We start from the raw sequence: 16904 nt of genomic DNA, 5'->3' as shown, positions 1-16904 counted from the left end.
TTTCTTCAGAAATTTCCTTTTACTATTCGCCGCAAATCAGGGGTTTTGAATCGAGTTGCGAATGCCTTGAGTCGACGGGCTAGTTTATTAGTCACATTGACACATGAGATTGTGGGGTTTGAGTTCCTGAAAGAACTTTATCCTGGTGATGATGACTTCAAGAAGATATGGGCAAAGTGTATTTAAAGGCAACCAGTCATTGATTTCCACATCACTGATGCCTATCTATTTCGAGGAAATCGTTTATGTATTCACCGTAGCTCTTTGTGAGAGAAACTAATTCGGGATCTCCATGGTAGTGGCTTAAGTGGACATTTGGGCAAAGACAAGACTATTGCAAGTACAGAAGAACGATATTTCTGGCCTCAGTTAAAGCGAGATGTTGGCAATTTTGAGAGGAAGTGCTACATTTGTCAAGTATCCAAAGGGCAGTCTCAGAATATTGGCCTCTATATGCCTCTACCTGTTCCTAACAGCATTTGGGAAGACTTGTCGATGGACTTTGTGTTGGGACTCCCTCGTACCCAACGTGGAGTTGATTCTGTGTTCGTAGTGGTTAACAGGTTTTCAAAGATGCCGCATTTTATTCCTTGTCAAAAGACTTCAGACGCCTCTCATGTGGCTCGATTATTCTTCCGAGAAGTAGTTCATTTGCACAGAGTCCCTTAAACCATTACCTCAGATCGTGATGTCAAGTTCCTTAGCCACTTCTAGGTGACTTTGTGGAAGATATTTAACACAACCTTGACTCATAGTTCAACCACGCATCCTCAAACAGATGGTCAAACAGAAGTGACTAATAGGACTTTGGGCAATTTGGTTCGCAGCATTTGTGGAGACAAACCAAAGCAATGGGATCTTACTTTGCCTCAAGCAGAATTCGCATATAATAGCACAGTTCATAGTGCCACAGGAAAGTCACCATTCTCTTTGGTGTATGTCACGCCTCCAAAACATGCAGTTGATTTGCTCTGTTTGCCTCGGGGTCCAGGAGTGAGTACTACTGCCGAAACCATGGCCAAACAAGGCCAAGCAGTACAAGAAGAAGTACGACAGAACCTGGAGGAAACAAATACCAAATATAAGGCAGCCGCAGACAACCATCGGCGCTCCAAACTGTTCAAGGAAGGAGATTCAGTAATGGTGTTTCTGTGCAAAGACAAATTTCCAGTTGGCACATACAACAAATTGAAGCCTTGCTAGTATGGTCCATATAGGGTGTTGAAGAAAATCAATGACAATGCTATGTGATTGAGCTACCAGACGACATGAAGATTTCCAAGGCTTTTAATGTAGCTGGTTTATATGAGTATCATGCTGAAGAACCCTATCCAGAATCGAACTCGAGGTCGAGTTCTCTCCAAGAAGAAGGGATTGATGCAGAACAAGTAGCCAAAGATTTCTTGGAACAATTGGACAGACAAAAGGCAAGAAAGATGTAGAACAAAATTCTATAATTTTTATATTTCTTAATTTTATTATTTAGAATTAGATTTTTGACTAGGATTTTAAATAGTTTAGAATTTTTAGTCTCTTAGGTTTCCTAGTTTCCTATTCTCTTAGGTTTCTTAATTTGTGTTGATTTTAGTTTCTTAGTTTATTTTGGAATTACTTTTCCTACAAGTATTAGGTTTAGTTTATTATAAATAAGTCTACAAGCATATATATTTCATTCATTCAATAATATTTTAAAGAGCTTTTCTTCTATCTTCCTTGTGGATTCAAGGGTGTTCTTGTCTCGTGTGATTTATTATGCTGCGTCAGAGTGGATGGAAGGGTAAACGATCTCTGATTAATTTGATTGTTTGCATGTATGTTCTACTTGATGTATTTTAAAAAGTGAACGATTCGGATTATCAAAATGAACCTCGAAATGGGTCCATTTGTTTGCATAACAGTGGTTATTGTGCACCCCCGCACAACAATCATCCCAAATCTTGCAGAAACATATATTGTAGGACCCATATCCATGTTTCTGGGATTCACACTTACATAAGACATTTGGTAAAATTCTTTTTAGAAATTTTGGAACCTCAAAATTTTTCTTAAATATAATTAAGGTTCTATTTGCACGTGTATTTGTGTGTCATTGAAACCTTGTATTATATTTTTTGCTTTTACCTCTCCTTTATTGATGTTTGTTCTCTTGTAATACATGTTGAATTCATCAATAAAATTCTTTTTACTAATCACAAAAAAATTGAAGCTTTGTGGACTATTTTAACAAGTCATTCATGTTGGCAGAGTACTTTACTTTCTTTGTTTTTGCAAATATATATATATATATATATTACATTTTTGAAAAATAAATTTATTTGAGTCGAAAATATTTTTTTCTTTTAAAAGGTTAAAAACATTTTCTTAACTTAAAGCTTGCCAATGCAACCACACTATTGTCATCATTGTCACCACCACAATCACCATCTGTCTACCACCACCACATCCCAACTATCACCACCGCCACCACCCCTATCATTCTACCATAACCACTAATACAACAATTAGTATATTAATTTTAATCTTACAACCAAATATAAGAAAATATTTTTTACAAAAATAAAAAATAAAATATATATTATGATAAAATAATTTGTAAATTTTTTTTTGTTGTAAAATATAATTGGAATAAACCTGTAAGTTTCATTATATTTTAGGTGATCAATCATAAAATAAGACAAAAATTTTTGGTCGTGATGAAACTTTGATTATTTTTCTCACAAGTAAACCAACGTATGTATGTAATTTTATGGGAGAATTATACACCAGTAGTGAGTAAGAATTTTTTTTACAAAAAAAGTAATAAATTTTATGAATATTAATAATTATAATTTTTTATTATTATATAATAATTTTTCAAAACTTCTCCTGAATAGTCATTTCTCCTAATTTTATTAATTTTTGTAGCTCAGTTTAGTGGACCTATTTTATTCAAAAAATTTACTTTGACTAAGGAGTAAATTTTACATGCATGTTTGCATAGTTTGAAATAACCACATATCAAATATAAATAAATCCCATTGCAATGGGGGGCAATGCTATGGTATTTATGGTAAATATTATATATTTTTCTTTATAGAGTTACAATAAATTATGGTCTAGTAATGAAATTATGCATTTTGTAGTGAGATTATATTTTTTTTTATTAGAAAATGTTTAGATAAAAAAATTTGTAACATTATTACAAAATATGTAATTTCATTTTTGAATCACAAATTGTTGTAACTCTATCCAAAAAAGACCTAATATTTGCTAAAAAATATGTAATAAGGTGCATTTGTGTGTGTACCATATAAATTCCCTTGTAATGGCTACTGGTTAAGCCCGTCATTAATGAAAAATTTTATTTTATTATTAATTGTTATAAAAAAACAATTACGTGAATACATTTTATTTTTAAATAGCAAGAGGTTCACTTTTGTAACTATTGGACCAGTAGGTTCAAATTTAAATTTTTTTTAACCACAACAAAAAAAAATTCTCAATCTAAAAGCTTACTATACGAGCACGAAATAATCTTCACTTGTATAACTTGTTGATCAAGGTTGCGTTCCTCCAAACATCGTTGTATCACCTAAAATCACAAACATGAGCTAGTCGGCGGGTGTATGCTGGAAACCTCTCTGATGCCTAAGTCAGCGAATATTGTGAATTCGAGAATAAGAAATGCAATTCCTCAGATTAGGGTTTAACTTGAGCTTTTGTAGATTCCGCATGGTACAATCCTAGTAGGATTTTAACTCTCCTTTGTAGAGTCCTCCCAAGAATCACATTCCTAAAGGATAATGCTTATCCTTTGAAACCCTCCTCACTGCAAGCCAAGTGAGATTACACAACTCTTTGCTTGGCTTTTGCCATGCAATCGAACTACTTTTGCTCTGTTCGCCACTGGCATTGAACCAGACACCATGCTGACATTGCACAGCTCATCTCCTAGGTTGGTCAAACCTCTATTCTTAGTTTGTTTGACTGCCTTCCTTGTAGCTTGGTCAAGGCGTTGACCGCCATTAAAAGGTAGCTAGGTCCAAGAATATGGGCCTTCTAGTAGTTCGGTCAAACTTCTTTGCCCGGTTTCATCCATTGTTCAACCCGTGCTAAGGTCTTCATAACTCGGCCCAACTTGCGACCCAAGCCTCAAAATCACTTCCAACTAGCTCGGCCCAATTTGTCTACACAAATTACCCTTTCAATTGCCTCTTAATTCCATCTGCACTGCATAATTAGGATTACTCTATAGAACTGAGCTATGTTACTCATACTTGTCGAGCTAATCAAGCTGTTCAGTTGCACAACTCGCTCGATCTGAAGCTGTATAGTACATTCACCAACCAATCTGGCATGATGTCCTTTCTAGGACACGTGGTGTCACGACCCAAACCCGTCCCTATAGGTTTAGCATCGTAACCGGCTAGTAATGCTTGGATTACCAAAGGCCCCTGAACAGATTATCATATAATAAGGGCTGAGGAAGCAAATATAAAAACATACATAGTCCATAGAGCTGTGCAAACATACATGAGATAGATAATCTCAAAACTTTATATACAAATTTATGACGTCAAAAGAAAGTAGCCTTATGTTACATACAATACAGATATTGTCAAAAGGGAACTTAGCCTGAAATATAGATACAATTGTCAAAAGAAACTTATACATAATGTGCCATATAAACTTGACTTGATCACAAAAGGGAACCTCCTCGGGAGGCACAAAAGTTGGCTGACAAAATACAGGCTCCAAGCAGCAGCTTAGGCCTGGTCACCTGCCTGTTCACCTACATACATAATATAAATAGTAAGTGAAAGCCTAGCGAATAATAACAGAGTAAAGGTTTTATTGAATGATGTCCATACAAAAACATAGTCTTGTATATAATCAGATGTCAAAGTAGAAACAGATTTGTATACATAATCATATTCGTCTTCACAGTTCATAGATTTCACATGATAGTACTTGATACATCCATTAGCGTTAGCAAATCCAATGACCCATAAAGAGACGGCCGTGAAGGCATTCCGAAGACCCATAAAGGGACAACCATAAGGCATTCTGATGACTCATGTGCACATAGATATTTCCGATGACCCATAAAGTAACAACCATGAAGGCATTCCGATGACCCATAAAGGGACGCATATCATATGATGCTAAAGATGTCACGAATACATTTCGGAACTTGGACAATCATTCATTCATATAAAAATAGCATTCCAGAAAACTGATCATTCCATATCATCAGAAAATAATTAAAGTCAAACATAACTTTACAGAGTTATTACTCACAGATGGCTCCAATAGCAAAATAGAGAAAACGGGCTATTCAAATAGTCTATGCACATGACCTACACAAACATATAGTAGATACACATTGAAACACATGCTCGGCATATACTTAACTCATTACGTTTCATTCTTAGTGTGTTTCTAAGTCTTATCCTCATTATTATAGCTTAATCTTGGCTTTGGAGTGCCTAAGATGCAATGAGGATGCGAAAATGCACTTGAAAACACTTAGTCAAATATGCTGGGAACATGGGTCTCTCTTGAGCACAACTTCCCTCATTTGAGCGGATGTCCAAACATGAGAATGGTCGCTCGAGCACAACTTCCTTTGCTCGAGCAGTCTGTAAACTTTGCAAAAGTACTAGTTGCTTGATTTTTTTGCTCAACGATTGCTTGAGCGTGAGACTGAGGTCCTCGCTCGAGCGCAACTATTGTCGCTCGAGTAGTCTGCAAAACATGTAAACTTCTGGGAGCATGCAATTTACGCTCACAACTTTTGGTCGCTTGAGCTGAAGTACAAACGTGTGCGTGGTCACTCGAGCGTAGGTTCTGTTGCTCGAGCAGATGAGCCGAATTTTGGAATTTCCAAATTTACTCCCAAGCACCAAAACTCGAATTCAAAGACACAAATCATGTTCTTTTTGGGCTAGAAGCTTAAGAAAACATGTCTAAACTTGTCAAACATCATGAATTCAAAACCATTTCGCCAAATCAAGGCCCAAAAGCTTGCTAATTGCTCAAAATTCAACTTGAAGCTTACGATTACGATGTGAACATGACATTCATGAATTGTCATGAACTTAAACTTTCCAAAACATGATCAATGAAGTTCAAATGGTAAGAAATGTGATGAATTCTCAAAACAAGGTCAAGATAGACACATGCATGTGAGACTTATGTGAAATTCAAAATCAAAATGCTATGATATATGCATGCATGTATGGAATTCATCTATTTAAGCTCAATTCTCATGTTAATTCTCCTATCCCACTTGATGTCATGTGGCAACCAACTAAATTGCAAACTAGAAGATAAAAATTATTACCTTAAAAGCTTAATTGTGTCCTAGATGTCCAAATGGTTGAGTCACTTAGTTCAACACTTTGAATTTTTTACAAATTTTCTTTCTCCCTTAGATTTCTAACTCAACACTTGATCCCTCTCTCTGTCACTCACATTTGATGCCTCAAAAAGGAAGAAATAAGAGTGTAAAGTGTATACAAGGGTCCACTAGTGCCTTATATAGGCTTAGCTTAAGGAATTCATTAATTAGGCTGAATTGAGCATTAATGATTCTAATTATTTCGTTCTGAATCGAATTTCAATTAAACCTACCATAATGTTCTAAAAATTCCAACTAACACATAATTCAAGTCAATTTTGTGATCGGATGCCAATGAGGCCTTCAATTCGCGGAACGAAACAGAAACACAAATAGATATTTCTACGGCAAACAGATAGAAACACAAATGATGCAACGCACTTGCAATTAATTCAGAATTTCATCGTAATTACTCATTAGGCACAATTAATCATGGTCTATTGGCTACTCATGGGTCGGGGTTGTTACACGTTGGCAAGCCCCCATTGTGCTATGCACTGTTACAACCGTCATGCACATTTCCTAAAATTTTGATTTATTTTGCCTTTTTGCCTTTTTTCATATATATAACCTATTCTCATGCCTTGTTGCTTCCACTGTTCATTTTCTTCACCCGTAACTCCAAAACCAGAGCCCAAGCCCTTCATATTTCTACATCACAGCCTTAGATTGAGACACATCTGTCACGACCCAAACCTACCCTATAGGTTTAATATCGCAATCGACTAGTATTCCTAGGATTATCGAAGGCCTCTAAACAGATTAAACAAAATTAAGGGGTGAACGGAAGCAAATATCAGAATATAATGTCCATAGAGCTGTGTAAACATACATGAGATAGAAAATTTAAAACTTAATTTACATTATTAAGATGTCATCTCTGCATCACCATATACAAATAAACAAAAAAACTACATGTTTGGATTTTAACAGAAGAAAAACAAATACAAAAGAAGTCTTACACGTTGTTCACAAAAACTTGAACACTTCTCAAAATGGGAACCTCCTCGGAAGGCACAATGGCTAGTTGACAAAACAAATCTCTAGGCAATCATCACTAAGCTTGGTCATGCGCCTGATTACCTACATACATAAATAATACAGTGAGTTGGAGCCTAGTGAATAATAACAGCGTAAAGGTTTTAATGAATGATAATGTGCGGACAATCAGTCATTCTTACAGAATCTAGTATTTTAGAAAGTTGATCATAGCATATCATTTAGAAAATAAGTAAAATTGAACATAGCTTTACTAAGTTATTACTCATAGATAGCTCCAATAGAAGAACAAACAGATCAGACAGTCTATGGCACGCGACCTATACAAACACATAACGGATACACATTGAAACATACGCTCAGAAAACACTTAACTCGTTTCTTTTCTATCTTGGTGTGTTTCTAATCCTTATCTTTATTATTATGTCTTAATTAAGGCTTAGGAATGCCTAAGATGCAATGGGGATGCCAAAATGTAAGTTGAAATATTTAGTCAAATATTCAAAAACAAGACAGTTCACTTGTGTAAATTTGGTCGCTCGAGTAGACCCCTTGGTCTACAAAACTTTTGAGAGCTCTCATTTTACGCTCGAGCGAAGAGCTTTGTCGCTCAAACCAAGATGGAAACCAAAGGCTGGCCACTCGAGCACAGGTTTTGTCGCTCGAGCCTAGGCCCATGTTTGCAAAAGTACTGGGAGCTCATTTTTTACGCTCGGTCGCTCGAGCGAAGGTGCAAAACAAAGGGTAGTCGCTCGAGCGCAGATTATACCGCTCGAGCTAACCCCAAAAATCTGCAAAATTACTGGGAGTTTGCATTCTTCGCTCGAGCGCAACTCTCACCACTTGGGCGAAGAGTGCGAATTCTAAAATTTCCAGATTGCTCTCTAAGTTCCAAAACTCAAATTCAAAGCTTCAAAGCACATCCTTTGGGCCCAAAACTTGAGAAAACATGTCTAAACATGTAAAACAACATGAATTAAAGATCATTTCACAAAATCAAGGCCCAAAAGCATGCCAATTGTTCAAAATCAAACTTGAAATTGTGAAAACATAACATGCATGCAATGGTATGAACTCCAACCTTCCAAAACATGATCAATTGAGATGTTAAGCACAAGAACATGTTGAATTCTTAAAACCAAACTAGAATTACCACATGCATGGAAGAATTCTTTTGAAAACAACTCTAACACTTCATGAAATGCACATGTATGCATGGAATACTCTCAAATTCATTTTTCTAAGCTCAATTCTCATGATTTTAACATATAAATCTCTTGATTTCATACATTGATGCCTTAAGTAGAAGGTTTATGATTTAAATCTTACCCACACTTCTCAATTGGACTCTAAGAAGCAAGTTCCTTGAATTCCTAAGCCAATTCCTTTATTTTTTTCCTTTAAGCTCCTCTTTTTCTCTTTGAATTTCACTCTCTCCCTCTTTTCTCCTTCTTCTACACATTTGAGCTTAAAATGGATAAGGAAAAGGAAGTCTTGGGCTTGGTAGTGACCTTATATAGGCTAATTAGTGGAGCTTAATTAAGCTTAACTTAAGACTAATCAATTGGCTTTATTTTATTCTAATTATTTGACTTTGAATCAAATTTCAATTAAACCTACCATAAATTTTTAAAAACTCCAAATTACATGTGAACTTAGTCAATTTCGCGTTCAGGCGCCGATAAGGCCTTTAATTCACATACCGAAACAAAAACACAGACATATATTCCTACCATGGATAGATATAAACACAATTAACACATATCACATACATTTAACTCAAAATTTTATCTTAATTATTGATTAAGTATTATTAAGTAGGGTTTAGTAGCTAATCACAGGTCAGAGTTATTAAAACATCTATTGTAGCAGGGAGCTCATAATTGCAAGAAGATATTTTCCTGTCGATTGGAACCCAATTGAAGGCCTTTAATCGTAAGTTTTTCAAACCATCTCTTTTATTTTCCATACTTTTCGTGTTGGTCTTCATGTTTTTAGTGTTTGTTGCACATTATACTCCATAAATGACACTATGCTTTCGAGAATAATTGAAATGGGTGATACTTAAAGCCTAAAACCGATTTAGACTCTAGAGCACCCCTGAAATTTCCATTCTCCAAGATGAACGTCAAGTGACCTGGGAAAGACTCATTACAAAGTAGTGATTTAATCCAAGATCATTCATGAGACGAGCAAACTACATGTTTGTGAAACCCTTAAGAGATCAACCAAGCTAAGATTATTACACGTCCCTGTGATCGAGCTAATATCTTACTTGCTTGTGTGGCAGAGCTAACACCTTACTCGCTTATGAGGTCGAGCTAAAACCCATGTTAGATCCCTAAACCAAGCTAAGAATGTTGTCTACAAATAAGAACGAGCTAAAACCTTGCCCCTGAGTCCAGCTAAGCTAAAACCTTGTTAACACCTTTAAACGAGCTAAAACCTTGCTCGTTGGTTAGACTGAGCTAAACACAGATCGAATCACCAAGCTCAATGACCGAGCTAACAATAGAACTCTAATGTGCATGCCCATTTCAACCAAACTACTCTTTATCACATCTTATACTTAATTTAGCTACACATTGTTTTAGCTCGGTCAACACTTGAGCATAATAATATTCATTTCTGATCGTGCAAAACTGAACTAGGATTGATTAGGCACATTATAACAATTGCCCCTCCTGGACCCCATTTGGCCAAGCAAACAAACACCAACTTGTGGCCGCGTTGAGAAGCCGAGCAAACCCACTAAATTATTAACTTAAGAACAATTCCCATGGGCAAGTACCGCTTCATGGTTAGCTCCCCAAGTGCCATAGCCGAATTTCACAGAGATTACAATATCCCAGATGATGTTCAATTCAAACTGGCCAAGCAAGACATGCAGCCTTGGGACCGAACGGGGTTTTGCCCCTTCACCTTGATATCCATAGTTGAGGGTGAAATGTGTTTCCCAGTCCAACCCTTGCTATGTGAATTCTTGAGGCAAACCAGACTTTGCCCAACACAATTGTCCATAAACATGAATCGAATAATAAATGGTATAGTTGAGCTAAATTGCTGCCTAAGCCTCAATTTAGGCCTAGCCAAGATATTCCACCAATATTTGCTTGGTCAGACAGACGAGGACTGGTGTTATTACTTAAAGGTGAAAAGAGGTCGTGGGAATATCATCAAAAGAAAGTCGAACAAAGACTTGCATGATGACGACTTCTTATGGGTTGCTGGCAACTATGAAGATGTTAAGACTCCAATACGGGGCTAGTATATAAACTAAAAAAATGGATCAGCTGGTATAACAAGTGCAACCTTTTTTCTATATGCAAAGAATTTATATTGATTTCATCGAGCTGACACTTGATTCTTCCTTGACAGATTTGTGCCTATGCAAACCAAGATGTTCTCCTCGCCGCACTAAGATATAAGCAAATAGCCTGGACTGATCTACTCAACTTTGAACTAACCTATCGGTATAGTGGCAAATGGAAGAGTAAGGTTACAGATTTCCTCTTAGAGCCTTCACTAGAACCTAATTTGAATTTTCTTGAAATCAACCTCATCCCATCAACTGAAGAACAAGATATGGCTAAACAACAACAAAAGTAACCTATGGTGACGAAAAGTAGTGAAGAAAATAAATTTCGTCACTAAATAAGAATAATCTGTGACGAATTATAAAATTTTGTCACATATAATAAAAAAATAAAAATAATAGGTGACGAAATTTATTTTCGTCAACAATTTTTTATTTTTAGGGGAGGAAAAATTAAGTTTTGTCACCGAAGGTTTTTCCACTATTTTTGTTTTTTGGGTGGCGCCAAAATTTTGAGACTTTTGGTGCGAAAAGAATTTGTCACCAATTATGAAATTGTTAGTGAGGAATATATTTTTGTCACCAATAATTTTGTATATATTTTTTTTGAGAAACTTGATTTTAAATATTTTAAGACCATTTGGTGAGAAATATATTTTTGTCACTAATAATTTTTAATATTTTGAGACTTTTTAGTGAGGAAATTATTTTGTCACTAATTTTGGAGGAAAAATTTTGACATATTGGGTGGTAATGAAAAAAAATAGACTACAAACTTTTTTCCCCCATTTATTTTTGTTTATCAGTTTTCCTCTCGCCCTCTCTCTCTCTCTCTCTCAAAACAAAACACAAGTTAACTAGCTCTCTAAGTAACCTATGGTGACGAAAAGTAATGAAGAAAATAAATTTTGTCACTAAATAAGAATAATTCGTGATGAATTATAAAATTTTGTCACATATAATAAAAAAGAGTAAAAATAATAGGGGAAGAAATTTATTTTCGTCAATAAATACTTCTTTTTAGGTAAGGAAAAATTAAATTTCATCACCAAAGGTTTTCTTTCTAATTTTTTTGGGTGACGCTAAAATTTTGAGACTTTTAGTGAGAAAATTTTTTTGTCACCAATTATAAAATTATTAGTGAGAAATATATTTTCGTCACTGATAATTTTAAATATTTTTTTTGAAAAAATTAATTTTAAATATTTTGAAACTATTTGATGAGAGATATATTTTTATCGTCAATAATTTTAAAATTTTTAGTAACAAAATTATTTTACCACCAATTTTGAAGGAAAAATTTTGAGATTTTGCCGCAATTAAAAAAAGTACCCTACTAATTCCCCCGTCTTTTTTGTGCTTCAGTTTTTCCCTCATCCACTACTACAAAAATATTTAAAAATCACACTTAAGGAAATTAAAACACAATACTTTTAATTAAAGTGTGATTAAAAAAATTAAATTAATATTTTACTCACACCTATCAAATTTTATTTTTATAATATTACCATATTCTTATTGTGAAGCATCCTTATTTTGAATTTGAGGGAAATCGATCGACTCTCTCACTCACTCTCTCTCTCTAAACCCTAATCTCTTTCAACCGATCGATTGTAACGATCTGAAATTATCTAAATTTCGGGTCCTAATCTCTCTCAACCGATCGATTGCAACGATCGGAAATGATCTGAATTTCTGGTGCGAAGCGGAGGTCTCGCAGTGCCTCATCGAAGCTTCTCACTGTAACGATCTAAAAACTACGTTTGATTGCATCTCCGATCGGTTTATCAATTTCAACTTTGCCAGCACTGTGTGCTTGAAGGTTTGAAAGGCTCTTACATCTAGGATTGCAAGCTATACTACAGCCTCTTTCCATTGCCAGCTGGAAGGAATAAATTGGGTATGTGGCCTTGGATTCTACTTCTACTTTTTATTATGATTTTGTGTAGATTTATTGCCAAGACTCGTGAGTTCCTGTCTCCAAGTTTTGGAGATTTTGTATAGCCTCATTTCTTGTAGTTGTATCTTGTTTCAGTACCTTTATAATATATTGGCTTTAAGGTTGTTGGTTCTTAAGGATTCTATTTGAACATAGCGAATAGGAAAAAAAAAATTTGTTCATTATCATTTGAATATATAGAACCTGTTTTGTTTGGAATTGAAGAATTAGAGAACTAAGGCTTTCATGAAATAAAAGTGCTCCCTTATGTTCTGCCATTTGAAAATATTGTATTCTTATAAAGTATGTACTTACATTGTGTTTTTTGACCAATCAAAGTGGTTGGTGTTTTTCTCTTTCACACACACCTGCAGAGAGTTTGGCTTTTTGTATTAGTGTATCTAAGAGAGAAATAGAGGGAGAGAATTTGATATCTTGAAAAATGAAAATTTAAGGAAAATTTTATTATAAAACACTTTTGTACAACTTCAGTTGGTACCATGGCAAAGCTTATAAAAAAATGGTTACTAGGGAAATCTACTTTTGCATTGGAGTTTGCATAACATAGATAATTGTTCTTTGATATTTTGTCTAGTTAAGAAAGATGTAAATTTTTTTTGTAGATTTCTTTTAAACATTACCTGGGATGATGAAAGTAGAGTAGCCATTCCTACTGATTTTTAAAAATGAGGTTTGGCTACTTCATGTTGGAGTGAATAATACGAAATTCATCACACGCGTATTCTGTTTAGGAATGGCAATGGGGGGCAATGGGGTGGATATTAATTCCCCATCCCCATTCCCCTATAATAAATTTTCCCCATTCTCCATTCCCCATTCCCCATGGGTACCACCCTCCCCATTTTTTAATGGGTATGGATTTTTCCCAACCCACTTTAATCCCCATTTTTATTTTTTATATTTAATGTTAACAACCACTTTTTTTTTTTTTTTTTTTTTTTTTTTTTTTTTTTTTAAGGTTCACAACAAAAACTAAATATACCTTCAATCTTTTTTCTTTCTTTTTAAATATATTTAATGTTAACAATTTTTTTTATTTATTTTTTATTTTTTATTTTTTTTTAAGGTTCACAACAAAAGTTAAATATACCTTCAATCTTTTTTCTTTCTTTTTTAATATATTTAATGTTAACAATTTTTTTTTATTTATTTTTTATTTTTATTTTTTTTTAAGGTTCACAACAAAAGTTAAATATACCTTCAATCTTTTTTCTTTCTTTTTTAATATATTTAATGTTAACAATTTTTTTTTTATTTTTTTATTATTTTTTATTTAAGGTTCACAACAAAAGTTAAATATAACTTCAATCTTTTTTCTTTCTTTTTTAATATATTTAATGTTAACAACCTTCTTGTTTTTCTTTTGTCTTTTTTTTATAAAGGTTTTAGCTAAATATACCTTCAATCTTTTTTCTTTCTTTTTTAATATATTTAATGTTAACAACTTATTTTTTTATTTTATTTTTTATTTTTTTAAGGTTCACAACAAAAGCTAAATATACATTCAATCTTATTTTATTTTATTTGGTTCAACAAAAAAATCAAATACACATTAATTAATTAATTAAAAAGTTTGTTTTATAATAATCAAATATATAATTTTGAGAAAATCAAAAAGTTTGTTTGAAGAAAGTGTTATAAGACTCATATTAAATTGCATCAGGGCATAAACAAGGAATTGTTAGCCACGAACAATTTAGACATTAAACCATCTTTCTCTTAGCAAATTTAAACAATTCATTTTAATTTATCCAAAATCTAATTATACCTTTAACAAATCTGAACCACTCATTTTAAGATATCTATGCATTACCACACTCAATCCATCCTCCATCTTCTTCCTTTAGTCCCCCACGAATTTTGTTGTTTGTTACTTTTAAAAAACAAAAAATATTTTTTCAATTAATTTTTTACTAATTTCACAACACCATCACCACTATTCTCACTTTCACTGTCACACTACCATCACCATAGCCACTACCATCATCACTGCCGCCATCACCCCACCACTATGTAACAATTTCTACTTTCACCTTCGTTCCATCACCATCACCACCACCACCAAATATAAAAAAATATATTTTGAATTTTTTTTATAAAAAATATTTTTCATTAAAAAAATATTTTCTATCTAAATAAATGAAGCATAACATTGGGAAACAAGCTGATTTCAGTTAAATCTGTTCATAACTAAGAAAAATTCTTTTAATTTAAAAAAAATTATTTAGTATGACTTTGTATCCCCCTTTTTGTTTTTCTAGCAAATAAATCTATGTACCCATCATTTCTAACCAATCACAACTCATGCTTGTTTTGATTCTCTACAATTTCCTTATTTTCAAATACATTCATATATATATATATATATATGTTGTATAAATTGTGTGATAACATAAAACAAATAGATTCATACTCGTTAATTGAAATTTTAGAACAAGCAAACCATTCTGAAAATTACAATACACAACAAAATAAAATAACATAGAAAAGCAAACCGAAACCTACACTAGACAATGTCCTTAATTTTTTTTAAATAAATTTAAAAAATTCTAGATATGCATAAAATTTGACAAGAATAATGTGACAATGTTAATTAATGTGTATTTGATTTTATTGTTGAGCCAAATAAAATAAAATAAGATTGAATGTATAGCTTTGGTTGTGAATCTTAAAAAAAAAAAAAAATGGTTGTGAACCTTAAAAAAAAAATTAAAAAAAAAAGAAAAAAAATATATATATATTTAGCTTTGGTTGTGAATCTTAAAAAAAAAAAAAAAATGGTTGTGAACCTTAAAAAAAATTAAAAAAAGGAAAAAAAATTAAATGTATATTTAGCTTTTGTTGTGAATCTTAAAAATTAAAAAAAAAAATGGTTGTGAACCTTAAAAATAAAATAAAAAAAGATTGGAGGTATATTTAGCTTTGGTTGTGGATCTTAAAAAAAAAAAAAAAAAAAAAAAAAAAAATGGTTGTGAACCTGAAAAAATAAATAAATAAAAAAAAGAAAAAAGATTGAATGTATATTTAGTTTTACTTGTGAATCTTACAAAAAAAAAAAAAAAAAAAAAAAAAAAAAAAACATATGGGGAAATTAGTGGGTACCCATTCCCAACCCATCCCCTGTGGATATTTAAAGAATATCACCTACCCTACCCAATGGATAAGAAAAAGAGGGGAAAATCCATGTATTTGGGTTGGGTCTCCATGGATACCCACAGGGTAGGTTATCCATTGCCATCCCTAATTCTGTTTTGCTAATAATAAACCCAAATTGTCGGAAATGATCAAAATTCAATTCTCTTTTTTTTTTTTTTTCTTTTGGAAGTTGTTTTGAATTGGGACAACAATAATATATTCTTCACCCAATCTATGTGGTGCATGATGGCAGTACATCATGATGATCAGAGAGATGTAGACAATCGGGATTTCTACTATTTTTTGATTTTCCCTTGTTCTACTTTTTGCATATCAAATGCTGATCTAATTTTCAATCCCTGACTTTGCAAAAATTTGTTATTGACTTGAATCCTGTTTTGTGGACCTCTGCTTTTCACATTCTGCTTCCTCAACACTGTTGCAATTTTTAATAGTGCCACAGCAGCACTGCCATTTGGTACCATTGTGGTGATAGTTCTCATATGGACTCTTGTCACATCACCTTTGCTAGTATTGGATGGTATCGTAGGAAAGAATAGCAAAGCTGAGTTTCAAGCTCCTGTTCGCACCACGAAATATCTTAGAGAGATCCCGCCATTGCCTTGGTATCATGGAGCACTTCCTTAGATGGAAATGGTTGGGTTTTTACCTTTCAGTGTCTACTACATATTTGTGAATATTTGGGGTCACAGGATTTACACTATATACAACATCTTGTTTATAGTCCTCATCATTCTCCTAATTGTTACTGCTTTCATCACTGTGGCTTTGACATATGTTCAACTTGCCGCTGAAGACCATGAGTGGTGGTGGAGGTATGTATGCAGTTCCTTGGTCTATATTACTTATTTATTCTGCTTAGTGAAATATTTCTCTTGCTTTGAAAGATTCTGCTAAGTGGTGATGCTTTTTTCTTGTTTGTTATATTTTTCAGATGATCATTTTTCCATAGGTGATTATATTGTAGGGATTATCATTTTTATTGCATATTTTCTGGTGATTAGTTGTTAGATTTTTTTGGTAGTGCAACATGTTTAGAAACTTAAACCACCAGCATTCCAATTGCTTATTTTCACCCTCTTAATGTCACG

The 16904-nt window shown here is 33.4% G+C and overlaps 1 pseudogene; it reads left to right on the top strand.

The window, feature by feature from the left end:
- The first annotated feature begins 1268 nt into the window (after window positions 1-1268).
- Window positions 1269-16885, top strand: LOC114265276 (transmembrane 9 superfamily member 3 pseudogene; annotated as a pseudogene).
- The last annotated feature ends 19 nt before the right edge of the window (window positions 16886-16904 follow it).

This window comes from Camellia sinensis, chromosome 7 (assembly GCF_055761805.1).
Source record: "Camellia sinensis isolate YWXY chromosome 7, ASM5576180v1, whole genome shotgun sequence".
NCBI classification, from domain to species: Eukaryota; Viridiplantae; Streptophyta; class Magnoliopsida; order Ericales; family Theaceae; genus Camellia; species Camellia sinensis.
This window is presented reverse-complemented; position numbering and strand designations above follow the sequence as displayed.